The following is a 27,629-nucleotide window of genomic DNA, read 5'->3' as shown; positions in this document are numbered from 1 at the left end:
TTTTTGCAAAATATAATATTTAGGTACATAATTGGTCATGTATACCTTATCAGAAAAGAGGAGCTCTTGTGCCTGATAAGGGAGCCACGATTCTTACTTCAGTGATTCAATGTTATGTGTAAAATATAAATATAATATATCCATATATTTTTTTAATATAAGTTTTTTTTGAAAAAAAGTTTGATTTTATTGATTTGTTCTTGTTGGTTCGTAATACAGCGCAATTCGGAAGGGAGATTATTGTAGTTTTTTATGGCTTGGTAAATATAATGGTTTTGCATTTGAGTTGTTTTAAAGATTGGCGTAATAAATTGATTTCCATTTCTCATCATTTTGTAAAATTCTTGATATTCTGTGTTATTTTTTTCTTTACACATTTTTATAATTGAAGTTTGCTTAAATATATCATCAATATTTGGTACTGGAAACATTTTAAAAAGCAATTTTGTTGGGAAAGTAGAGTTTTTTTTAAGTATTACCTTTATAATAATTTTTTGCGAGACTTTTACTGAGTTTAGGTTGTTTTTATAAGATCCTCCCCAACCTATGATTCCGTAAATAAGCAGGGAGTGGACAAGAGCATAATATACATTTTTTAGTATTTTCACATTTAAAATATTTCTTAACCTAACAAATATATATATACATTTCCTTATTCTCTTTACTAACTCCGTAATATGGCTTTTCCATTTCAAATTTTCATCGATGATCACACCAAGATATTTAATTTCAGAAGAAGAGTTGATTACAGTACAAATAGGATTAAGTAGTTTACAGTTGACATTGTCACAATTTTCATCATGGATTATGATATTTACTTTGTGTTTAGGTATTTTTTGTAGTGAAAATAATACATATGTTGTTTTTTTGGCATTAAGTGTGAGTAGGTTATTATCAAACCATGATTTTAAGATATTAATACATTCATTTGCAAGTTTGTTAACTAGTTCCCATGTTTGACCTTTTATTAATAAAACAGTATCATCAGCATAAGAGATTAATTCACCCTTGATTTTCTGTTGGAAAATGTCATTTACATACATTAGAAATAGTAATGGTCCGAGGACCGTGCCTTGAGGAATGCCAAATGTACTTGTTAGTGGTGTACTAAAGGTTTGGTTTAATTTTACAATTTGAGGTCTCTCTGTTAAGTAGCTTTCTATCCATTTAAGAGCTAAGTGGTCAATGCCATTTTCTTTCAATTTTAATATAAGTCTTTCATGGGAAATGCTGTCAAATGCTTTCTTTAAGTCAATAAAAATTCCTATACATTTATTTGATTTGTCCAGGGCACTCTGAATACTAGATGAAATTTTTGCAATGGCATCTTGGGTACTTTTTCCCTCTGTGAAACCGAATTGATTTTCATTTATAATCGAGTTTTTTTTTAAGAATGCAGTTAGTCTTTTTTTAACAATTTTTTCAAAAATTTTCGATATATTAGATAAGAGTGAAATGGGTCTATAATTAGAAATGTCCTCCGGGCTACCGGACTTAAATATTGGAGAGATTATGGTTTTCTTATACGTGCTCGGGAAAACTCCTGTCTTAAAGCTATTGTTTATAATATGAGAGATTGGTGTAGAAATATAATTTTTAATGATTTTTAGTGTTTTTACAGCGAGACCGTCAAATCCCGGAGCAGAACCACCTCGCATTTTTGATATAATTTGTACAATTTCAGACGGATTGGTTGGTTCGAAGAGTTCAAGTTTAGTTTCTATATTTGGAATATTTTCAATATACATCTTATTTATTTTTTTCACGGTAATTTTTTCTGCTAGACTCTTTCCGATATTTGCAAAGAATTCGTTAAAAGCGTTTGCTCCTTTTTTAGGTTCTTCAATACAGTTAATTATGTTATTGTTTTGTATTACACTCTTAATAGTATTACTTTTGGTTTTTTGTTTATTTTCCATGATTTCATTGATTATATTCCAAACTTTCTTACTGTCATTTTCAGAATCATCAAGTTTATTTTTATAATAATTTTCTTTCGTGTTTTTTATGAGCGTGGTTAATTTATTTTTGTATTCTCTAAAATGAACATTTAATTTAATGTCTAGTGGTTTTTTTTTGTTTCTTTATAAAGCCATTCTTTGTGTCTTATGGACACAACAAGCCCATGTGTTATCCACGGTTTGATTTTACGAAATTTTGCTGTATTTCCTTTTGGAATAATTTTTTTTGAATCATTTATAAAGTTCGTTAATCTATTTTCAAATATTTTACAGCACTCGTTGACGTTATCACTTCGGAGAATATCTAACCATAATTCAGATGACAATTTATTTTTCAAAGATTCGATATTAACAACAGATATTTCTTTTTTATTATTAGCAGTTTGTCCGCAATGTTGGTTTATCGCCTGAGGTATTATTGAATTGTAATGTAGCAAAGTCATGTAATGGTCGGTAATTGAGGTTTTAATGATTAATGAGATGATTAATGATTTTTTATGGCCGAAATTGGATGGTATTGATCTGGACAACGTTTACTTTCAACAAGACGGCGCTACGTGCCACACAAGCAACGAAACCATTGATCTTTTACGATTGAATATCAAAATAACACCTCTTATTGGAAAACCCTGTATTTATATCACTTTTTGAATGCGTGTTTAGTTGTATTTCTGTTGAGTTTCATGGAACCAACAAAGACACAATACGAAAGCAGACACACCCATTTATTAGTGTCGGCATAATCACTTTCATACATTTAGACATAGGTTCATTTACATAAAAAAGGAAGTTGCAGATAATCTTAATACATAAAAATTCAGCTTGCGTGTTTTTGTGCTCGCAAAAATCAAAAAGCAGTAGACCGATATCTCTAAAAATTTCAAAGTTTGTTCTTATTAGTGCCGGGAGTGTTTAGAAAGTTGTAGAAGAAGTCGGGGACGCCCGAGAAATACCTTCATGTTAAATCACTATGATTGATTAATCTTTATAATGGTGTACATTATGAATACCAAAAAATATGCTTTAGATAAATTGAAGTTTTTCCTATCGTTTCGCTTGAGTAGAATACAAATAAAAAAAAATACTCAATAAAAAATATAAATGTAAACTACTAAAAAAAAATATTTTTTAATAGAAATGTATGAATGCGTAAATAAAACAAAATAAACAAAAAATACAGTATTATAGCTAAGATTATCTGTGACAGTTTCACTTGATTAACTTTTTTTCTTTCTTATAAAATTATTTACAAAATAAATAAAAACTAGTTTTGTGCTTGAAATCGAACGTTTCTAGACTCCGTTTGTAAAGCGATTTTAATGCCTATTGTCTACAAAATAAGGTATACCAAGAATATATGTACACATTTTTGGCTTGAAGCTTCCTCTTCATGCAATGTCTCTGTACTAGAATGAGATACGCAGTCGAATTAAAGGCGATTTAATGTGGTTTTTTAACAGTAACATTGTGGTATACAGTAGTGAATGATGGAAGAAGTCAGAGACGCCCGAGAAAGACATTAGCAATAGCGATGCATTAGTCCACTAGTATATGTATTGAATAATAATGTAAGAGAAACAAAAACTAAATTTTATTATGGAATAAATGAAAATATCAATGGAATTGAATTTATTTCCAAGCTTATTATTACTTGTCTAGGAATACAGCTTTTGTTTGTTCATTTCGGTTTACCTTTGCTAAATGGTTAATTACTATCCAATTAACAAACTTCAGTGTATTTCGTTACACTTTCCACGCTGGCTGAGTTGGTTCTCTACTTCCGACAGCTGTTCCATTGTGTGGCTGTGATTTACATCTGCATTCTTCAGTCTTCACTCGGTTCTTCTTAACACGTCTTATGTTCACAGTGCGTTGTTGGCTGGAGAATTCTCGAGTGTATTGAATTGTGTGGAACGTTCCCATAGTAAGGTATTGTATCGTGTGTAGGAAATTACTGAGTTGTACCTGTTTTTTCAGCTTCCTTATGGTGTTCAGGTGACACCTGCTTATTTCAATTATTTCAAAAATGTTTTTTAAAAGTCTAAGTTAAATTGATCTTACTTCAAGTAGACAGACACATTTCTATGTGTCCCACTCAGTGGTCAGGAGTCACAAAGTTGCACATTTGAATACTTATAAAGTCCAAACATCAACACAGTGACAATTCAACACACTTTTAAAAAGTGATATAAAGTCATTAGAAACGATAAAAAAAATTTAACCTAACCTACTTAACCTAGTTAGTAAAGTTTTTGTTTCATCACTTTCCATGACTTTATATAACTTTTTAAAGATGTGATGAAATATCATTTTGATGATTTATCCGGTCACCTGAGATACTATAAGCAGGGTCTTTTAGAAGATTGGAAGGAGTGAACATCTTGAAGAGACCCATGTTGTAGGGTTATAGGGTGGGGGGGGGGGGGGGGGACACGGAACATACAATCAAATTTACAGACAAACGAAATGCAAAGTGGCAAAATGAATCAAAACAGGAATTCGCTGCGCTCAGTTACAACTACATATTATTAAAATAATAATAAGAATCGGATAACTTGTAGAGCAAAATTTTTGTGAAAAATCACCTCAAAGATGCTGTACAATTTATTACGAATTCTGTCTCTATCTAATTTTGTTATTTACAAACAGATGATTTGAGTGATCGTGTATTTTAGAAAATACTGGATTTTGGATGGAAAAATGTTTAGCTAATTTTTCAGGCAGCAGTTGTATATGCGATTCATCTCCCGCTAGAGGCGCTTCTAGTCGGTAGGCTTTTAAACGGGAGGTACTGATACATGGAAGATGAATATAGAGGCGTCATTCATACGTTTGTTCAACGTTTTCACAATTGCTTTAGAGAAAGGTATGCAGGTAAAGAGTCGAACAAGGTATTGTTGTTAGGGAATGAGCGCAAGGTGTTCTATACCTATGCAGTGCTCCTCAACCTTTTTAAATATTATAATTTTAATTAAACATAGTAAATTTGCACACCGTTCCAGAGTGTAAAATATATTTTCAATACCGCCCTGGTGAGAAAACTTGCCTTGGCTTAATGCAGTTGTTTAGTTACCAGATCTAAACAGACTGGTACATCCCAACCTTCCTCAAGACTTGCAACATTATTATAAACAATCCTTCTTCTTATTAGATTCTTCCGCACCGATTCAGCGTCGGTATAGTTAATTAACCTCTATGCCGATCGCCCGCCGTACGCCGTCTGACACTATTTTCGTAATAACTTACTGGTTTACAAAATAATGTTTTTTTTTTAATTGTACCGTCATACGTCATATAATGTGTATATAAATTTATATTTTATTTTTTTATGCATCTATCCTATGTAGGGTAGCGATTTATATTCAGAGAAATATTTTTTCACTCTCTAATGTTGCAAAAAATATATAATAGTAGACATATTATTAACAGAAAATATTATTGAGTTTTATTATTACAAACAGGAGTCCAACTCGTCTTTGAAGGAGTTTAATAATGGAATGGTTCTTTCATATTAATCAGGGATTTATTAATACTCCACGTATTATAATGGTGACTCGATAGTCGACCTAACTAGAAGCTGGCTAAATGGAATCTGGAACAGTGAGTTTCTCTGAGAGCCTTCCCACTGGCCCTGGCGACTACTGGCCACTGGCTCCATCTTGCGGACTTCCACGCAAGCTCTATGCACTGCCATCTGTGCGTGCATCTGTGAAGTTCTTACTTCCTAACAATTTTCTAGCTAAATAAGCGTTCTCCACAGTAAAAAATCGTAATAAAAATGTCCTGCAAATAAACACAGTAGGTACTTATGATTTTTGAAAATCGGAATTGTAGCGTTTGACATGGAATTTTACGACTCGTTTTTTTACAGATAAAATAAATATATTTGCAAGTGACGAAACGTCAAACTAGAATAATATTTAGATACATAGTTTCCTAGCCAAGCGAATAAAATGTTTTTTAGTATGCTATTAGCATTTTTAGGGTTCAAAATACCATACAATCTAGAAAAGTACGGTGAGCTACTAGTAAATCCACTGTGGATTTATTGGCACAGCTTGGAGCTTGGCTTAAGGCGAAGCTTAATGCTAAATCACTATTTTGATTAATCTTTATAATGAATTGGTGTACATTATGAATACCAAAAATATGCTTTAGATAAATTGAAGGTTTTCGTATTGTTGAGTAGAATACAAATAATAAAAAAAAAATTACTCAGTAAAAAATATAAATGTTAACTACTAAAAAATATTTTTTTTGATAGAAATGTATGAACGCATAAAGGAAACAACTTTAAAAAATACAGCATTATAGCTAAGATTATCTGAGACAGTTTCACTTGATTAACTTTTTTGCTTTCTTATAAAATTATTTACAAAATAAATTAAAACCAATTTTCTGCTTGAAATCATACGTTTCTAGACTCCGAATCAAGCGATCAAGCGATTTTAATGCCTATTACCTACAATTTAAGGTATACCAAGAATATACACATTTTTAGCTTGTACAGGGTGCGCCAGAGAAACTTACTTATTTGAAAAAATTCCCGACCGTTGAGTTGGGCAGGTAGAGGGGCGGGAGGGGGCGCATCTGAAGGGGGACTTCCCCAAGTTTGTTTTCCATTCTCGTCAGTTGCCATTATGCTGTGGTTTAGAGAGCAGCGGGGCTTCGCCGTCGAGAGCTTCTTTTGTAACGGTCGAATGCAGCTCGTTACAGGAGCATGATCGAGGAATTTTTTATTCCAAGCCTCGAAGAAATGAACGTTAGGGACGTGTGGTTTCAGCAGGATGGAGCCACAGCACACACAGCACGAAACTCAATGAATTTGCTGCGACAACATTTCCCCAACCGCCTCATCTCTCTCCGAGGCGATCTCCCATCGCCTGCGCGCTCTCCGGATTTGACTCCATGTGATTTTTTTATGGGGTTATTTGAAATCCTTTGTTTATGTCGATCGACCACGGACCATAGATCACCTGAAGAACAACATTCGCGATGCTATTGCCAATATTCCGATTGATATGCTGAGAAGAGTGGACGAGAACTTCAAAAAACGACTTAACCAGTGTATGCGCGATGAGGGTCGCCATTTAAAAGATGTAATTTTTAAGACAGTATGAAAAAAAACTTGGTACACTGCATTTTCAAATAAAAAAAGAATTACAACAATAACTACAGTGCTTTTGTTTTTATTGAACTTTCAAATAAGTAAGTTTCTCTGGCGCACCCTGTAGCTTCCTCTTAAGACCGTTTAAACATCAATGGTATCTAACAGTTTTTCACTATTCCGACCTTACACCCCGCCTAATATTACCACTGTGTTTATAAATGATTTTTTTCATTACGCAAGTAATATTTTGTATTGATATGGCAGAAATCGTGAACTCCATCAAAACCTTGTTCCTGTCTTGACTTGGCATTATCTTTATTTTTTTTTTGCCCTAATTTTGTCATAACTGTAATTTTTTTATTATCCTATATTCTAACACTTTTCCTTGTATTAACTTCGTGTAGTAAGCAAAGGGGTTTAACTTTTTGCATTTTTTTGTTTACTTAAAATAATTTACGATTTTTTTCTGCACAATCGTGATAAAATCTATATGAACTTAATTAAATGTCGGGTTTTAAAATGAGATTAGTAGTGAAAGCATCCTTCGTGAGGAATTATCATTCTACCAGCATCCCGACAGTGGGATCGTGCTGAGTGATGACAAATGAAGATTTATCAACCACTCGAGCCACGTAGTGCTATATCTGTCACCAAATGACACGTCCTCATAAATCTCGTTTTATCTCTTTGTATAATATGGTGAGACGTATGATAAAAACAGATTTAGAAAGAGAGGACCCCAAGCTTTCCCTTTGCATTTAAAAGTTTACCATAGACGCTTCAGCGTAATTTGAAATAATTATATAAAAAGGAAAACCGCCAAATATTTTACTCGACAATGTTTGCCTATTTTTAAGTCTTAATAACTTTGATAAAATATTTGTCTAATTAAACGTACTTTTTTTTAGCCCGTCTTCCCACGGCTCAGTAAGCAATCGATATAAACCAAATACTGTAAGACCCTGCGCAGAAAAGTTTCACACTAACTGCCCTGCAGACCGTTACCTTACTCTAGCGAACTTAATTTTCTGAGCAGGGTCTTACAGCCCTCGGCTTATGTCGATTGCTCACCCACCCGTGGGACGACGGGCTTATTTTCTTATAAGTGGAAAATAAAGTTTACAAGAAAAAACCTTCGGTAAACGATTTAAAAAAAACTTTTCCTATGTTTACATTCAGAATTTTAATGTTTTTAAATATATATCTCCGTTTGTAATACTAAAATCTTAAATATTCTTTTGTCTGCTTTAAAAACAGTTATTCATTTTGCGATACATTCTAAAACAGCGAATCTATTTGAAATTTACATGACATTTTTGTCAAAAATATAAATATTTTCAGCTACAGCAACAACAATGTTTCAAACCCCTTTCCCCTGTCTGACATTTTTTCCATCCTCAAAGATAGATCCCGCAATGTTGGGCAGAGTGTTGGCACATTGCTAGTCAATCCAAGGGAGCCCGCTATGCCTCAATCCAAAGGAATATCTATATATATAAATTCGGCCATTTCTACAAAAAAATATTTTCATCACATATCGAATGAGGATTGGACATTGTTACATTCCTTCCCACCTTTTTTAAATTCACGTACTTGACTCCTCACATTGTACATTCTGCGGTCTTAGAAGTGGGAACTTTAGATCACATAGTTTTTGGTTATCCCTCTCTAAACAAATACCCTCTCTTCTATAAAGCCTTATCTAAAATAGCCTCCCCTCCATTCAACATCTCATCTCATCTAAGTCTGAATAGAATCTTCCATACAATTTTTGAATTTGCCCATTTAAACGAAATTAATATACTAATTCACTTTCCCCAATTCACCTCTCTCCACAATTTTAAAAGATGACCTAGAACAACACCCTTGAAGGGTGAAAGCAAGAAACATAAAAACAGATAGTTGTGTCGTAATCTTACGACTCAACAGAGTCAACAAATTCTCTGAAACGAATTCAGATCTCTAGATATAATTTGTAACAATTATTATTAAAAACGTGCAGTGATACTTGATAGCAGAGATGTGCAAAATGGGTACCCAAAACCATTTGAAATGCAAAATGGAAATGGGTCAAAATTTTTCCATTTGAAAATGCAAAATGGTTTTTAGAAAAGCATTTCAAATGCAAAATGCGAAAAAAAAATGTTCAGTATTTTTTGTAATGGTATCACTCAATTGCCAGGGCTCCTACCAGGGAGCAACTTGACAAATGTAAATTATCTCTCATAGCGAGGTTGAGGACCGACTGATATTTGGGGCTTATGAAAAAAAGATGAGTGGAGATAGTAGGAAGAATGTTGCAAAAAAGCATTTAAAATGGAAAATGCATTGAGAAAAGTATTTAAATTGCAAAGTGGTTTTTAGAAAAGAATTTAAAATGCAAAATGGAAAATACCCATTTGAAATGGATTTATTTGAAATAAAGCACATCTCTGCTGATAGACACTCCCCAGTACCAGTAGCATCATTACAACATCAGGTTCTTAGTTCTGAGCACCCCGCAGAGGGGTCTAGAGACGGGAACTCCTTCGTATTAAAACTAGTTCTACAGGATGGTTACCTGTCATATGCCTGTCATTATGTGTTTTGTATCAATATTATTTGTATCGGAATGCAGTCGAAGTTTCCTCGCTTTCTCAACGCAACAACATTGCGTGATATATACTTCTTATTGAAGTCAGTATCTGAATAATTTATTTTACCGATTTATAACATACTTTATTTTTTATTTTTTTTATTTCAGTATATAATTTACAGTTTCACATAATAATTTATATTTGTATATGATACATTTCAAACTTACAACTATAATATGTTGTGTGTAAGGTAGGTTTGAGAAGGTGATACTGTATGTGAGTAATATTGTATGTTTCGTGAACACCTCACTAGGAGAACCTGTGCTGAGGTGTTTACGTGGTTATGTATAGGTGTGACAAGTATTTATGTGTTGTAGAAGTTTTTATTTTTTATAAGTTTTAATTTTAATTTTTTTTATTTTTTGGTTTTTTATAAATTGAATATTCATAAAATTTTAATGGTTTTTGTAAATTGAATATTCATAATAAATATGTAAAAAAAATATATTAATAACTTTCATAGAACACTTGCAGCCTTACTAATAAACGTGGCGTAAATTTAATCCAATTTTAAACCTAAAAACTTGATAAAATTGAATAATCGAATATTCAATATTTTTATTTTATTATGTTGACTTATTATAGACACAATAATAAGATACGTCAATCCATTATTTTATTTTTATTTTTGCCGTACCAAAACTGATAAAATATAAACTGTCGATTTTCCGAAATATAAATAAAAAATACAATCTCTAAATAGTATAAAATAAAGTCGCTATCCCCTTCTGTCTGTTTGTGCACTTAGTTCTTCTAAACTACGCAACGTATTTTGATAGGGTTCTCACAATCATTTGAAAATTTCTTACGGTAGGTTTATACATATATATATAATACATGAATATTATATTTATAGAAAGTAGAGAAAAGTCGATGTTTTTGTTACGAGATACATCAAAATAATGTACTTCAGAATTGTATGTCCTAAAAACGCCTACAGAAAAAGTCCGCCATATGTATGTCTATCTCCTAAAGATAAGTTCAAAAACAAACTGTTATTTAACAGCCATAACAAGTTATACACATTTTTTATACAGCCGAAAAGAGTAGTTTATTTGTACGACATTTTACATCAAATTTCGGAATATTTGCAAAAAGTAATTATATGAAATTTCCTTCAAAAAGTATGCTCCGAAAATTATAAAAATCTGGTTATATTGCTTAACATGTTACAGTTATGAGATTTATTTCTTTTAAAGCTACCCTTTGTGAAGAGATTTTATCATTTTTAAATAAGTCATGCTCTATTAAATAGTTTAATTTACTTTAACTTACATTATTAATAATAGTTTTTTGTTGTATTAGCGCGATCCTTCTAATAAACTCGCTCTCAAATCATCTTCTTTTTTTTGAAAGCCTTCTACTGAGCCTTAATATTATTATTACCACCTTATTGCTTTTCCAACATCCTGTTGCCTCCCTCAAAATATAAGGCATTAAAATGGGCTTTTTTATTTAAAAAAATGTTATACAAATATATACAAAAAATTCAAACTAATCAATAAAATGAAAATTAGAAAACGACGTTCGTTTGGAAAGAGTTCTCAAGAAAAAAAAACTAGTACGTATCGTGAAGGTTTCTTGTTTCCGCGCGTTGATATCTTTTCCTGTGTCGTAGATTGCTTGGAGTTGGAGGCTTTCGCAAATTAATGTATACTGTACGTGTAAATAATTTTAAAGAGGCTATTGCTTTTTTTAGTGGTCTAGTGGATGGATTAAGAAATAATTTTGTTTTGTTAGAAAGCTGAACAAAAGCAAAAAAAAATATGTAAGACGAACATTTGCGAATTGAATCGCGGATCAAAATTCAGATGATATTGATAAAGTCGCTACGTACCTACCCAGTATTTTTGGGCATTTTAGGGGTAAGTGGGGAATACGGGCGGGTGTTCCAAACTAGTTCGGAAATCTTTTTTGAAATTTTCAATACAAAATTCGATGCAAAAAAATATTCAAAGGGTCCTCTTTAAAATGATTTACCTTCATTTACCTTAAGTATATAACATATGTTCCAATCTGTTAATTAATACCTCCCTAATTGAAAATAACTCGGGTTAGGGAAGGATAGTAATAAGTTATATTAGGTTAGGTATACATCACATGATAAAATAATAGATTAGGTTAGGTTACGTTTTTTTATGTTATGTTACATGGATTCTATTTGTATATACCTTCATAACTACCTCTCTATGATTAGATATCTATGACTACATCTCTATGATTAAACCTCTCTATGGTTAGATTGGCGCTTTACATCCTAGCTTATTACATAACTACCTCTCTATGATTAGATCTCTATGACTACATCTCTATGATTAGATTGGCGTTTCACACCCTAACTTATTTCATAACTACCTCTCTAGGATTAGATCTCTAGGACTACATATCTATGATTATATGATTAGATTAGCGCTTCACACCCTAGCTTATTTCATAAGTACCTCTCTATTATAAGATCTCTATGACTACATCTCTATGATTATACCTCTATATTATTAGATTGGCGCTTCATACCCTACCTTATTACAAAACTACATATCTATGATTAGATCTCTATGACTGCTTCTCTACGATTAGATTGGCGCTTCACACCCTAGCTGATTACATAACTACCTTTTTATGATTAGATCTCTATGATTAGATTGGCGCTTCACACCCTAGCTTATTATATTAAAACTTTTTTGAAACAGTCCCCGGTGGTGTGAAGGTATCGCCTGCTATTGTGAAATAGCTGTCACACACGAGTTTTATTAAAAATAATATTTTATAGTTCTAAAAATTAAACACAAAACTATTTATGAAACCCAATCCGATTTGGTTGGACCGACTCTTGTCTCTGACAACTGTGTGATGACGGTTTGTTGTTTGCGGTGTTAAGCGCGACCTTTATTCCGCAGCAAAGCTATTAATATACATTCGTCAGTCGCCTCCCACGGTATTTACCGCTACCATCGAAATAGGACACATTAGAAGACGATGACCTATCGCTTTAATAAAATGCCACAGTTATTAGTCGGCACCAATTTTAAATAGATTTGATACCCTGATGCTCGTACTTGCTTTGTTCCATCAAAAATATTATTCTACTAAGTATCAACAGTGGGGAGTTACATAGGAAGTACCCGACAGGCTTTAACCAAAGTTTTATAATGTTATATGACTGATTTTAACCATTTTTTATATTGTTATTTGAGTACGTACCAACAGTGGGGAATTACACGGGATGTAACAGAAAGTACCCGACAGACTTTAACCAAAGTTTTATAATGTTATTTGAGTAGGTACCAACAGTGGAGAGTTTTAAAAGATGTAACAGAAGTACCCGACAGACTGTACCCAAAGTTTTGTAATGTTATTTGAGTAGGTACCAATAGTGGGGAATTACTCGGGATCTAACAGAAAGTACCCGACCGACTTTAACCAAAGTTTTAAAATGGTATTTGAGTAGGTACCAACAGTGGGGAGTTTTACAAGATGTAACACGAAGTACCCGAAAGAATTTACGTTTTATAAGGCGATTTGGAGTAGAAAAAGTAGATATGATTCTGTTCAAATCAGTTTGCTCAAAGTTGACATTATTACGGTACAAAAAAAATTGACAAGTTGTCACGGGTTATAAAATTATCAATAAACCATGGATAACAGATACGAGGAAGATGAACCATGAACCATTATTAGTATTAACCGCGCGTACAAAGCGTGTCGCCAATATCATTCACTCATACTGCTCACCCGCCTTTGTGTCTACCTACACTCTGAATTTTATAGTCCGTGCAAGGTAGTCGAAGCTCGATGACAGTCGCCACATGTCCATGCCATATCTCCTTTTGATTAGACGGGTGTATTTCTTTGTCGGTGGGGTTGTTTTTGTACCGCAAATGCCAATCTAGCTCTTTTCACAGCAGTGGCGACTGCAAACTTATAATAACGGGCTTTTTTAACCGAAGACATAGCCTGCCTCTAGCGGTACCCACGCCGTACTGGTCATAGACCGCAATTATTACGTTTTGCGAATTGAAATCGTCACCATCAGTGGTCGATACTGCCTTTACCATAGACAGCAGAAACAATGGAAGGCGTGCCGATTGTCGCCGAACTACGACCAAACTGCACCGACTATCAAAGCAGCGATGGCATGGAATGTAATCTTTTGGTATTTAGGTAACAAAGGCGGGGCGCTGATATACAGGGTTTTCCAATAAGAGGTGTTTTTTTGAATAGCCCGCTATTTTGGTAGATGATTTTTTTGACATTTGACAAGTAAAAACTACGCCATTAATAAAAATGGAACGATTCACGCTTCAACAACGCATTGAAATTATTAAAATTCACTTGAGTGAATCAAATGCAAATCATCTTGAGTGATGAGGCCCATTTCCACCTCGGTGGCTTCGTCAACAAGCAAAATTGTCGCATCTGGGGCTCGGAAAACCTAAGAGTAATTGTTGAAAAGCCTCTCTATCCTCAACGTGTGACTGTTTGGTGCGGGTTATGGTCCGGCGGAGTCAATGGACCTTACTTTTTCGAAAATGAGGCTGGAGCAACAGTTACGGTGAATGGATTGCGCTATCGAGAGAAGATTAATGATTTTTTATGGCCGGAAAATTGGATGGTATTGATCTGGACAACGTTTACTTTCAACAAGACGGCGCCACGTGCCACACAAGCAACGAAACCATTGATCTTTTACGATTGAATATCAAAATAACACCTCTTATTGGAAAACCCTGTAGATGAGATTTCCAATTGCATGTGTGAATGATGTTGGAGGCACTTTGGTCCGCGCGGTTTTATACTAATAATTATAATTAGATCAAGGTATTATCCCCACACTTATACTACAGTTTCAGGCTACAATTCTGTTTTAAATAGATTACACTCCATTGGTAACTCTTATGCTAGGTTAGCTGATGTTTTTAATATGCCTTATCACTCTCAATAACTACCATCTATGTAAATGGCACTTGTGCAGTTAATTCTAAATAAATACATAATTTCATGAACTATCTCCCTTCTTTATATTATCAATGGTATTTACTAATTTTATTGGCTAAATTAGAATATATTTTTTTTAAAGTTTTGAAAATGGAATGCCTTGATTACATCTCGCTGTTAGAGGTGAAACTACACGACCCTCTCCTTCGGTGTTCCGTGTTCCGTGCCCATTTGGTCCAGTCTCCAGCCACCTTGTAGGGGATCGAGGCGGACGGTGGCGGTGGTTGAGTAATTCCTCCCACATCCTCTCGACTCTCATTATCTGGTATGTCTGGGCTGTGACGTCTCAGTGTAAACCTGTATTGGTCAAGGGCAGCAATAGGCAACCATCCGTTTTTATCAATTTTAAAGAAGAAATTTAATAGAAGAGGAAAGTGGACAACATGTTACCAAGTAATCTATAAAATTGCTGATTTCCAACTACATTCGGATGCTGATAACATGGCTTCTAAGTAGAGATTATTTATACTGTAGTGGTTATTAATATAGGATGTAAATATTGTAAAATAATATCAGTTTTTATTTCAGATGTGTCAATAATAATTAAATTTATTATATTATATCGGGATGTTCAGTATTAGCGCCATCCGAGTATACATTTGGGCACAAGCGAGTTTTAAAAATAATTCACCAAAGTTTGGTAATAAAACATAACTTGATTGACTGCCGTAATATGAATATGAATAAGAACCAAATTCATTTTTAGAAAATGAATTTTATAACATATATTTATGATAAAACTATACTAACAGACCGAACGATTAGTCGTAATAGACCCGATATAGTTTTACATGACAAAATTTAAAAAAAATAACTTATAATATATGATTGATGTCGCCATTCCAAATTCCTGTAATATACAAAAATCTGTTTCTGAAAAAATAAGAAAATACACAGATTTAGGAAATGAGATTAAAAGAATTTGGCATTCTCTCAGACTTTAAAAATATTACCATTTGTAATTTCGGCTACTGGCATTATACCTAGCTCTCTCATTCAAAATTTAATCGTATTAGATCTGTCAAAGAATTTATTTATAAAAATGCAAAAATCAGTCACTTTAAATAGATGTAGGATTACGAAAGATTTTTTAAATATTTATATTGAGGGATCAGTAGGATTTATAGGCCCTGTTAGAAGTTCTACCGAGCCGAACCCTCTGATATGAAAATATCTGGAGTCGGTGAATTATTTTCCCATATGATCTCTGTTGAGTTGACGTGTTGTTCTTGTATTGTTTTGTATTTATTATGCTTACATAATGTGGATTGACTAGATGTTCATTTGTGGAAAAGTGTGTGGAAGGGTTTAGTTTTTCCTGTGGGGAAGATTTAACCCGGACATCAAGTTGGAAAATTATTAAAAAAAGTGTAATAGTATTATGTACTCTTGTATTTACACTGTAATTGCACATCTTGTTGGCAAACTGCTTAATTGCAGTTTAACCCTTTCAGCACCATATTTAATGCTTTACAACATCTTAAATAATTATTAAAAAAAACCCATCACGGAGACAACTATTTCATTATTATTTTTTTGCTATACTAATGTTTAAGACAAGATTTTTTATGCATAGCACAAAGGGTAAACATTATTTTACAATCAATAATTATTAGCCTGAAACACTCATCCACATTTAAAAATCTCCTGATAAAAGATACATGACGCCAACGGGACATGAACCCGTGTCCTTTCGATTTCCGGTCGACAGCTCCCGTTGGCGTCATGTATCTTTTATCAGGAGATTTTTCAATGTGGATGAGTGTTTCAGGCTAATAATTATTGCTTTTAAAATAACCGTTTCATTAAAAAAATGTATTAATTTACAGTCTAACATGCGTAAATATAAAGATAACATAAAAACAATAATTGATTCCAATCCAAGCAAAACAATAGACGCCATCAGGAATATCCTTCACAAACAATAACAGAAAATGATTTATTTCACAAAATATAATATCTATTTTCTTCCTAATCTGTAACCATCATCCCCCTTTACAAGCGACCATTTATTTGGCACCCATTGAACTCCTTAGTCCCCAACCTCCCGTTCACGAACTAAACTACAAGAAAGCCGATTATAATCAAGTGCGGTTATATCTTTCTTCGCTCAATTGGTCCCGCATTTTTATGTCTACAAACGTAGAAGAAGCAACAAATGTGTTCAATTCAAACCTTTATGATACTATTGAAAATTGCATACCAACTTCTATTGTAAAACGTAACGACTGTTACCCAAAATGGGTTAGTACTGAACTAAAAAAACTCATTCAATGTAAAAAAATTGCCCACATTAACTTTAAATCCGATAACTCCACTGACTGCTATAAAATTTTTTCTGTTTTACGAAATAAATGTAAAAGTCTATCTAAAAAATGCTATTCAGATTATATTACAGATGTAGAGCAGACTATCAAGTCAAATCCAAAACATTTTTGGAATTATGTGAATTCTCTTAAAGACAACAACGGCTGTCCTCGATCAATGTATTCAGGGCGAAAACATGCTGACAGTGATCAAGAAATAGTTGACCTCTTTGCTGATCATTTCTCAAGTGTTTATGAACAGAAAAATGATAATGTAACTATACCTGAATTTAAATACACCAATGTAACTGACATATCAACATGCCACATTTCTCTGGATGATGTTAATACAAAGATCAGATCTCTAGATTGTAAGAAGGGGTCAGGTTCTGACAAAATTCCACCGGTATTCATAAAGGAATGCGCTCAGTTTATAGCAGCTCCACTTCAACACATATTCAATCTGTCACTTCAAACTGGAATATATCCTGATCCTTGGAAACTTAATCACTTGACACCTGTATTTAAATCAGGTGATAAAAATTGTGTTTTAAATTATAGACCAATTTGCATACTGTCTACCACCCCGAAAATGTTTGAAAGTATTGTCTTAGATAAAATTGCTGTTAAGTTTAGGCATATTATTACTCCAGAACAGCACGGTTTTGTGACCGGTCGGTCTACCACAACCAATCTTCTATTGTATGAACACTATATCTGTGAAGCTTTCACGTCTCGTGCACAAGTAGATTCAATATATACTGACTTTTCAAAAGCCTTTGATAAGTTAAATATTAATATCCTTCTCGCGAAACTGCAAGCCCTTGGTATACATGGATCATTCCTAAAATGGTTGAATAGTTACCTCTGTAACCGCGAACTGATGGTAAAATTAAATAATAAAGTCTCATATAAATTTAAAGTAACATCTGGAGTTCCTCAAGGCTCTCATCTGGGCCCACTTCTCTTCGTATTGTTTATAAATGATTTATCTTTATGTTTCGAAAATGTCAAATTCATTCTATTTGCAGATGACCTAAAGCTTTTTAAGATTATAAAATGTTTAAATGATGCACTTATCCTTCAGCATAATATAGATAGACTTGCTAGCTGGTGTGAAATAAACAAATTATTCCTAAACGTAAAAAAGTGTTTCCACATGTGTTTTTACCGTTCACGGACTCCAATAACCATATCGTATTCAATTAACAATAATGAAATTGCATTAGTACCATTTATCAAAGACCTTGGTGTTATTTTTGACAGAAAACTTACCTTTGATCGTCACTGTGAAACAATTTCCAATAAGGCCATGCAAATTCTAGGTTTTGTAATGCGTAACACAAGGACTTTTCAAAACATTGAGTCAATTAAATTACTCTACTGCTCTCTTGTGAGATCGCACCTAGAATATGCATCTCCTGTATGGTCTCCGATTTATACCTGTAACTTACACCGCTTGGAGAAAGTACAAAGAAAATTTCTTCGATACGTTCAATTCAAATTGAGACAGCCTGTAATTGATATCTGCTATAATACATTAATGTCTGGTCTAAATCTACCACTTCTTTCTACCCGGCGAACTATTAATGACATTCTTATACTTTTTAAATTACTGAACAATCTCATAGACTGCCCTCAAATGTTAAGTGTTATAAATTTTCGTGTCCCTGTTAAATCAACTCGACTCCACCATCTTTTCCACAGTGACAATCATAGCACTAACTATTTGTATCATTCACCGTTGGCGCGTTTTCACCGCACTGCCAACACGTATACAGACCTTTTTGATATTTTCAAAACCTCACCGTCTTGCATCAAGGCAAAAATACTTGGTTATGAATGTAATTGATATGTTTGTGAAATGTTAAATGTCTGTTTGTACTGCATCATACTGACTGTTGTGTTCTTCTTTATGTGTAACATATATATGGTGTTCTATACATATACATTCCACATATATACATATATGTGAAATGTATATGTATAGCATCAATAAAAACTGCTTGTGGATGTATTATTTTAATGAAAAATGCTATTTCTAATTGTCAAGTCTCTGACAGCCCTGAACTGTGTACTTATAATCCCATGTTTCACATTACTGTAAAAGCCTTTTATGGCGTTTAATAAATAAATAAATAAATAAATAAACCATAAAAATATTGTAAATGGAACCCTACTGATTATTTTATATTCATTGTTAAATTAATTCACATATATGTATATTTTTTTTAATGATGATATCCTCAGTGGGATCTCCCATGCTGAGGATTTCATTAGCATATGATGAGTATGGAAAATATGAAGTAATTATTAATATATTGAATAGTGTTTTTGTGAAAAAGTTTGTTCAGTGGAGTGGTTTCGGTTTCAGTCATTTGGTGTCAGTATTTTGTATATTTCTGATCTTCCTATGTTTTTTATCCAGCTTTTCATTTGAGATTTAAATTTTATAATATTGTTGTGAGTTTGCGTGTAGAATTTTGTTGTAGAGCTTAGTACCATAGGATAGGAAACTTTTTTGGCCAAATGTTGTACTTGTAGTTGGATATGTTTTTGACCCTGAGATCTAGTTTTTGTAATATGTGTGTTAGTTGTTATTTCTTGTGTTTTGTATTTATGAATGTAAAGGAGTATTGTTTTAGAATAGAGTTGTTTAAGTGACATGATGTTAAGTTTGTTAAAGATTTCGTCAGTGCTAGTTCTTACAGGGACTTTCAGAATAATTTTCGTTGTGGCTTATTGGGTTTTAATGAGTGATTTTAGGATATTGTCATTTGCACTTCCCCATCCGATAATACCGTATTCTAAGAGCTATTGGCAAAGAGCCATGTAGATCTTTATTACTAAAGACATTCCTGGGGGCTTACTCGGTAAATTTCGATTTCACAAACTAAAACGTTTCTGTTTGGCCAAATTTGTCACATCGGACTTAAAACAGTACTCTGTAACGACATGGATAAAGTTTGGTTTATTTTAGCGTCGTCGGCGTCGGATACGTTTGCATCTCACATAACTCTATACAGAAATGCCAAAATTGTCTATTGGCATATTTATTAGCGCGCTGAATTTTGACTTTTCCGCTGAATTTATATCACCTAATGACAATAATTGATTCATTTATCACTCAATAAGGAAAAATGACCGTAAGTTGTATTATTATTTATAATTTTCATGTTTATTCTGTATTTTTTTACGTTGGTAAATGTATTTCGTAAGGTATCGTAACCTTTCCAAGAAGTAAAGGACTTTATAACCTCAAATTCGCTTTGAATGAACGGTGTTTTATACGTACAAATGACATTTATTTGTAGATTTCTTTTCACCTAATGTCGCTACTCATTATGTTATTATATTATATTCACTAGGTAGTGTGTATTTTTGCCTTTGTCAGTTTTTTATTAGTCACCTCATTTGCGTGATGTTCATTTACTATTTTACATTGTTAGTTATGTAATACATGATAATTCTCCTACAGACTATTGCAACGAGTGTGCAGCTGGAGTTGTTGGTGGCGTGGCTCACAGAGAGGCCTGCCATGTCTTCCGGTAGATTCCAGGGCTTGGATCAGAAGAAAGGCCTCGCACAACGTTTCTAAACGACAATGTAAGTACTTACACTGAAATATCTTGGGGTGTATAGGAATTATGCTATGAAAAAGAGTAAGAATCGTATGTAACAAATATATTTATAAAAAAATAACATAAATATTTTCACTTTCAGTCAAACATAGAATGGACGAATTCCTTCAGATCGAGCGGGAGAAGGTACAGATCAAGCGGGAGAGGCTACTGGTTGAGCAGGAGAAGATTGAACATCTCAAACAAATGAAAGAGATGATGGCTCTGATACTCTCAGAGGTGATCAAACGGAAGTGTAAGATATGATTTATTGTATATTAGACATTATAATGGCAATATACTGGTACATATATTAATATTGTCATTTAAAAAACAGATGAGACAAAAATTACAACATTCTGAGTCAGATTTCTCAATAATACACCTTATAATCTATTGTAGCAGTAATTAAACATAGTAGCAAAAGCAGGTACGGGATTTTTAAAGCAAGATAGCGCCATCTTCTATAACGTCTTGTGCTTCATTATACCCCAGTAATGGCAGTGAAGATAGTGAATGCATGCGCTGTTTTTCACAATATTGCCATTAAAGCTCAAATGCCAGAACCAGAGGATGTTATTATTGAAGATGATTTTAGAGAGCTGGTCAGAGATATTTAACTGTGGCGATTGAGAGTCTCAACAAGCTCACATTGAGTTAGCCGACCTTGCCTGAGGTTATTGTCGTGTCCATCGTTAATATCAAACACTTCTCTACAATCATTTTCAATAATAACATCCTCTGGTTCTGGCATTTGAGCTTCAATGGCAATATTGTGAAGAACAGCGCATGCATTCACTATCTTCACTGCCATTACTGGGGTATAATGAAGCACACGATGTTTTAGAAGACAGCGCCATCTTGCTTTTAAAATCCCAAAACAGCGTTCTATACAATTTCTAACCCTGCATTGCAATTTCGTGTAATGCTCTTCTGGTGATGCCGGTACCGCATTTAAGATTGGGGTCATCATGTATGGCCTAAGCGGAAATGCTGAATCTCCTGAAATATTATAATATTTGATATACATATTTGAACAAATACATTAAAAATAGCCCACTTTATTAAAAACATGAATGAAATTTACCTAAAAGCCAGAAAGCTTCTTGATTATTTGCTTCTTCCAAGTGTGGTTTTATTGCCATCATTTCCCATACGTGTGCATCATGTGATGCACCCCCATACCTCGCACATATAGCTATTATTTTTAGGTTTGAGTCGCATATCTACAGGTGAAAAATAGCATGATATATTTTATATGATGGGTGTATCAGCTAGTTTGTCCATATTTAAAAAAAAATTATATTTATTTACCATGAGAGCATTCATCGAATGGAAACCTTTTCGGTTGAAATATGCCTCTTCGTGGACTTAGGGTTTTATTATTGCTATATGGGTTCCGTCTATGCATCCAATTATACCCGGAAATTGATATTTCTCATAAAACCTGAAACATATATAGAGTTTTATGATTAAAATCGATATAGATACTGAACTATCAATACAGTTTTTATAATTTAGTTGTTTTTATGGTTTCAGGACAACAAGCTGAGAGCTGTGCTTGCAGCACTACTATGTATTGGAGACGCGACAATGCGGCGCCTTATTGAAATATGACTAATTAACAGCCGATTCTGGCACATGTACCATCACTTTTTACCATTTAGTACCCATTGTAGCAAAGGTACTTTTATAACTCTTACTTATTTCCTATCAACCATTTCTAGTTGTACCAACTTATCGCTATAAGTTTTATGATCTACTTTTTTGATCTCGCATCTGAAAAAATATGTTTCTGATTTTGTTTTATGTATTTAATAAATCAAAACCAAATTTTTTTCTGAAGTCATAAGATTTGTACTTAAATACTTCCCTACTTCATTGTAAACCATAAATTTAGTGTAACATTTTGTTTTATTTCAAATGACAAATTACACAATTTTTCCAAAGTAACGTCACTATTCATATTGAGTTATATTAAATGTTCAATATACCGTAGATGATATGAATAGAGTGTAGATACGTTACTGAGACAAACGTGCTTTGACTAAGTGGCAATACTTTAGAGGGCCGTTCACATAACTATTTCATTTGTACACACATTCTTTGAATGGCTTTACTTTTCGTAAGCGGTGCAACATTTCAGTAGGATTAGTATCAATATAATGATTCGTTTAGTTGGATTAGTATGTAATAATATACACATGTACTTACTGTATCATGCATTTGTTATTGCTACTACTTGTTTATCTAAACATGTTTTTACCATTTCTCATTTACTGTACGTGTTCTAAATGCATAATCTTTTCTGTAATACATTGGTAACTGTATGGAGGCTGTAAAAAGATGAATATCTGTTGTTTTCTTATAAATCTACAAATATAAAATATTACACCACATATGTAATTTAGTTGTTTTTTGTATTTCTTATTGTTCCTTCCTTCAACCTCGATACAGACAACATGTTATAAAATTCATATTACTTTAATCGCTAAGACGGACCGTTCTTTGCTTAAATTTCAAAAACAAACTGTTTCATCATGAAATTCAAGTGAAAGAAAGATAGAGCATGTGCTAAATGGGTTAGAACCAAAAGGTACCAAGTCAGTGGCGATATTGGTTTCCATTCAAATCTACATGGATGGCATTTTTACAGTTCTTCTATTCTATGACGATAATGATATATTATTTATTTAAATTGGCCTTAGACTACGCTTGTATACCAATATAATATCCATGTTGATGCATTCATTCCTCATTGGTGGAGACGTTATAGTCTGTCATCTGAATATGCCACAATCCTCGGGTAAACAAGATAAGTAACAATAAAATACAATAGATCAAAACAAACCCTTGTTTGACGGAATTCCTTTCTTGTTGTGTTCCTGGGAATTGATGTGCCGGTGCATTATTCTGTTTAATGCCGACACAATCTCGTTCAAGTGTCGGCTCACTGTTTGTTGCGACAGGCTTGAGTGAAAATCATTCCCCACAATTTTTTGGTATGACCCTGTCGCAAGAAATGAGAGTGTCGTTAGAACCTTAAAAATAAATAATGTATTATGAGTACGGCAAATACACGGCAATAGAAGATAAGATAGGCAGAAAGAAACAATACAAACTGTATAAATGAAAGAGTACCTAGGTACAGGTAATGGACTAAAGAGAATTATTTTTAATTTCTAATTGTAATTTCCACCGGAAAGTGCTGTTGGGGATTTGCAGATATTGTAAGAAAAAATGATTAATTAAATAATGTTGTATTCACCTTAAGTTCCAAGGGCACTCCGGTTCTTATTTTATTCAACATCAAAATTTTCCTTATAAAACTATACCTTTGCAGCGTTGGACGTTTGCGAAAGTTTCCTTCCAATCTAAATTACGCACAAATTACTTAAATAACCCAAATTAAGAACCTAATAATCTAATTTGTTCACGTAAATAGTTTTTTCTTGTAGTAATTGTTGAAACGAAGTGTAATTTCCATAATCTGTGCCTAAAAGTGCATCGGTTAGGTATATATTTATCAATTCGGTTGAGGTATTGTTTAATTCGAAATAAAACAAATTACTTGCCTTTTAAAACTAGTAAATTCGATTTTATTAACTTCGAAAAATATGTCGTTGGGCGATATAAAGCTCTAAACGGTCCCAAACCAGAGGTAGTTCGACCTATTTTGATAAACCCGACAATCAAGCCTTTGGAGCTATAATGTTTCTAGCTTTCGGAGGTAGAGAGTACCAAAGTTAACAAGAACTGTCAAAATACAAGGAGCGGCGGCAGACGTCGATCTAAAGCGAAACGTTGAGCTGTCACTTTGAGTTGTCGATTAAATTCGGGTTTACGACTTGCTAAAGAGTACCAAAATCAGTGAAAACGGGTTTGTCAGTCGTAAACCCGCGGAACGGACGCTTGTGAGAGATACAGAGTCAGCCCCCTGATGGTTTTGAAGAAATAACTTAGTTTAAAAAAATATATTATTTAAATAGTTAAAGTGCTCAGTCCATTTTAAATTTTGATCAATTATTACACCTAGATAAGTTACATGGTCAACGTTTTCCAATGAGGGACAACTATTACAGTCAAGAGGCATTAATTTTCTGAGGAAGAACTCTGGTGTTGAAAAGATTAATTAGTTAGTAATTTTAAAGAACAATTAATAAAAATAAAAATATGGAACAAAATTCTTGACAGTTTCATGATTTTCACTGTATAGGATGGAGCCTTGAAAACAAGATATTTCTACTGCGCCCTTGATGTAAGTTTTCATAAAAGCGGCGCTATGCAATCATTAAAATATTATTATTATTTAAAAATTTAGTGGTCCCAAGTTTTAGTCGATCTTTATGGAAATAACCTTAAAAATATTTTTTTTGCTATCCTAAAAGTTTCAGAAATCTTTGTCAAAAAAAATTGTCCTGCTTCATGTAAGTTGTGATTTCGGGAGGTTAGGATCACCGACCCTTACTGCAAGAACTGGGTTTCGGTAATGCCATAATCGTATTTATTAGTGACACGAAACTCTTTCTCGTACATACAGCCGTTTAAGAGATACAGTTGGACATATGAGCATTCCATTCTTTTATCTCAAAACTATGTCTTTATCTCAAAACTATGTCTTTGTCTCAAAACTATGTTTTTATCTCAGAACTATGTCTTTATCTCAAAACTATGTATTTGTCTCAAAACTATGTATTTAACTGAAAACTATGTCTTTATCTCAAAACTATGTCTTTATCTCAAAACTATGTCTTTATCTAAAAACTATGTCTTTGTAGATATTCCCCTGTGATCCTAAACCTCAGATTTGTTTGTAGGTTTGTTGTGAATACCCCGAATATTGTGTTTACTCGAATTAATGATTTTCCTTTCTTTGTTTCAGGTATGAAAATCAACAATAACATGTTTTGTGGATGGGATTGGTAATTTGGTAAGCAAAGAAATTAAAATAACACAAACACATTTATTATCAACATTCACATAGTTTAATTGAATTAACAGACCTCGTGTGATAATAATGGTCTTAAAAGCAAACGATCAGAGAGAATTTTCCCAGAATATTTTCGTATCCTGGGGGTGGCGCCTCACCTCCTTATCACCTCACTACCTCACCACCTCATCGCTTCACCCCCTCACCACCTCAAAAAAATTGTAGTAGTACAAAACCTTTTGTAAAAATGTTTGACATATGTCGTAATTTTAGAAAGGTAAATTTAATATATTTTTAAAGGTATTGGGGTTACCAAGGCATTTTTAAAATTAAATTCTTCCAGCTACACAAATCCTATAATTATAAATTATAACATCCCGTGACTTGTCACGGGTCTGCGCTGATCTCTGATAATCTGATGAATTATTATTTTAATGATTGAATTAATTATGATGAATTATTATTTTAATGACTGTGCGTACTGCTTAGGATTTCTGTAAACGGAGGTGGTGCCCTCTGTTATTTTCGAAAAGAACCGTTGCGGCAGCGGGTTTTATTATTTGCTAGTATAATATAATTGGGACCAGCCGCGTCTGCCACTGAACGGCTTGCAGCTGCAGCCCCGCGGCTTGTATCGACGATCTGACCGGCCGGTCCAATCGACACCGCTACACCGATTACACTCCCATGAATCGAGACCTCTACGCCTCTATCAGACTCAGACTCAACTATCAGACTCAACTCCTTCCACATATTATAATACATATATACGTATATGTATGCATAACTATTATACGTACATAAACAGTGTGTACAGTAGGGTGGACCGTCAAAGCATGTTGTGGTAAGTATGGTCAATTTATGTTCCGTGATTCTGGTGAAATTGATGAAACATTTTCAAAAGACTACGCCATTTCTGGAACAGATAATCCGTTTCATTAACCTCTCTGGGGCCTAGGAGTCAAAAGCTCTTATGCAAATTGGCAATATCAGTTTTCGTTCAAGTCGGTAAAGATCAGGGTCTTCTAGAGGATTTTTGTTTAGTTGTCAAGGGGCTTAAAAGTTGCGCAATCAATACTGAACAAGTATAAAAAAATCTTTACTAGGTACTATAGTTCGAAGTTAAGTAATGTATTGTTTACGGATAAAATAACAGTTACGCATGTCCTAAATAAAATCCTCCACAAAAAAAACACAAAACAAAAAAGTATTGCCGTTTTATATCTCTTATAGTACATTAAAACGCAATTTTTATGGCAACTTTTGGTGGTATCCGTCGATTGAAGATTTTGGGCAGAACTGAGGAAATATAGAAAACCATTTGTTTGTCGCACTCGAGACAACAAACAGTTGAAACGTGGCCACTTTTGTCACCCCTGAGAGAGCGACATCTTAAGAAAAACCCATCGAAACAATGGGAGATATGGCATGGAATCGTGCCGACTGTCGCCGAGCTACGACCAAAGTGCACGAACTAAGAAGCGGTAAACCCAATGAAAGTGGCTTTTGGTGTGTAGGTATAGGTCGCGGGTTCAAATCCCGGTGTACACAAGTAAACTTTATTTGATGTATTTGTATTTTTTCATAATGTACACATTTAAAATAATATATAGTATATTTGCGGCATATTCGGTGAAATACCACCATCCAGAATTGAAACGTTGCTTGAAATGGCTTTGGCCGTGCTTGGTGACCAGATCTGAACAGCTAGGTACTTCCCCACTCCTCTCCTATACATTCAGCCTCACAACATACCCCAATTAGGAATGCCATAGTCTCGCTGGCTCCAGACGTTTCGGAGAAGTTGGGACTCTTGTTCGGTTTCACATTAAAAAAAGGTTGAAGCATGAGCGGGAGCCGCTGTGCGTAGTTGCGATTTGTACTAATAAAGTTTCTTGGCCCATCTCCCTTGTTCCTCTCATCTATGGATTAACCTTTATACAATGACGGCCCACCCTAATGCATGATCATTCTACATTCCTTCATCTCGCAGACTGTTTCACGGCCGTTTAGCCGTGGCAAATATGAAACACACGAACAAAAGAAGTGGCTCATATCTGATATCTCATAC

General features: G+C 33.7%; 1 protein-coding gene and 1 long non-coding RNA gene across 4 annotated transcripts in view; both read left to right on the top strand.

The window, feature by feature from the left end:
• The window catches only part of LOC149414820 (uncharacterized), a 399,189-nt gene that overhangs the window by 77,507 nt on the left and 294,053 nt on the right, over nucleotides 1-27,629 (top strand). The window lies entirely within an intron of this gene.
• LOC149414823 (uncharacterized) lies at nucleotides 20,140-22,871 on the top strand. Its single transcript, XR_016303847.1, has 3 exons — nucleotides 20,140-20,614; nucleotides 20,732-20,884; nucleotides 22,168-22,871. It is a non-coding gene; the product is annotated as an uncharacterized LOC149414823 (long non-coding RNA).

The sequence above is a fragment of the Hesperophylax consimilis genome, chromosome 19 (assembly GCF_061612785.1).
Source record: "Hesperophylax consimilis isolate HC1 chromosome 19, BYU_Hcon_1.0, whole genome shotgun sequence".
NCBI classification, from domain to species: Eukaryota; Metazoa; Arthropoda; class Insecta; order Trichoptera; family Limnephilidae; genus Hesperophylax; species Hesperophylax consimilis.
The sequence above is the reverse complement of the archived record's forward strand: the minus strand, read 5'-3'. Positions and strand labels throughout refer to the sequence as shown.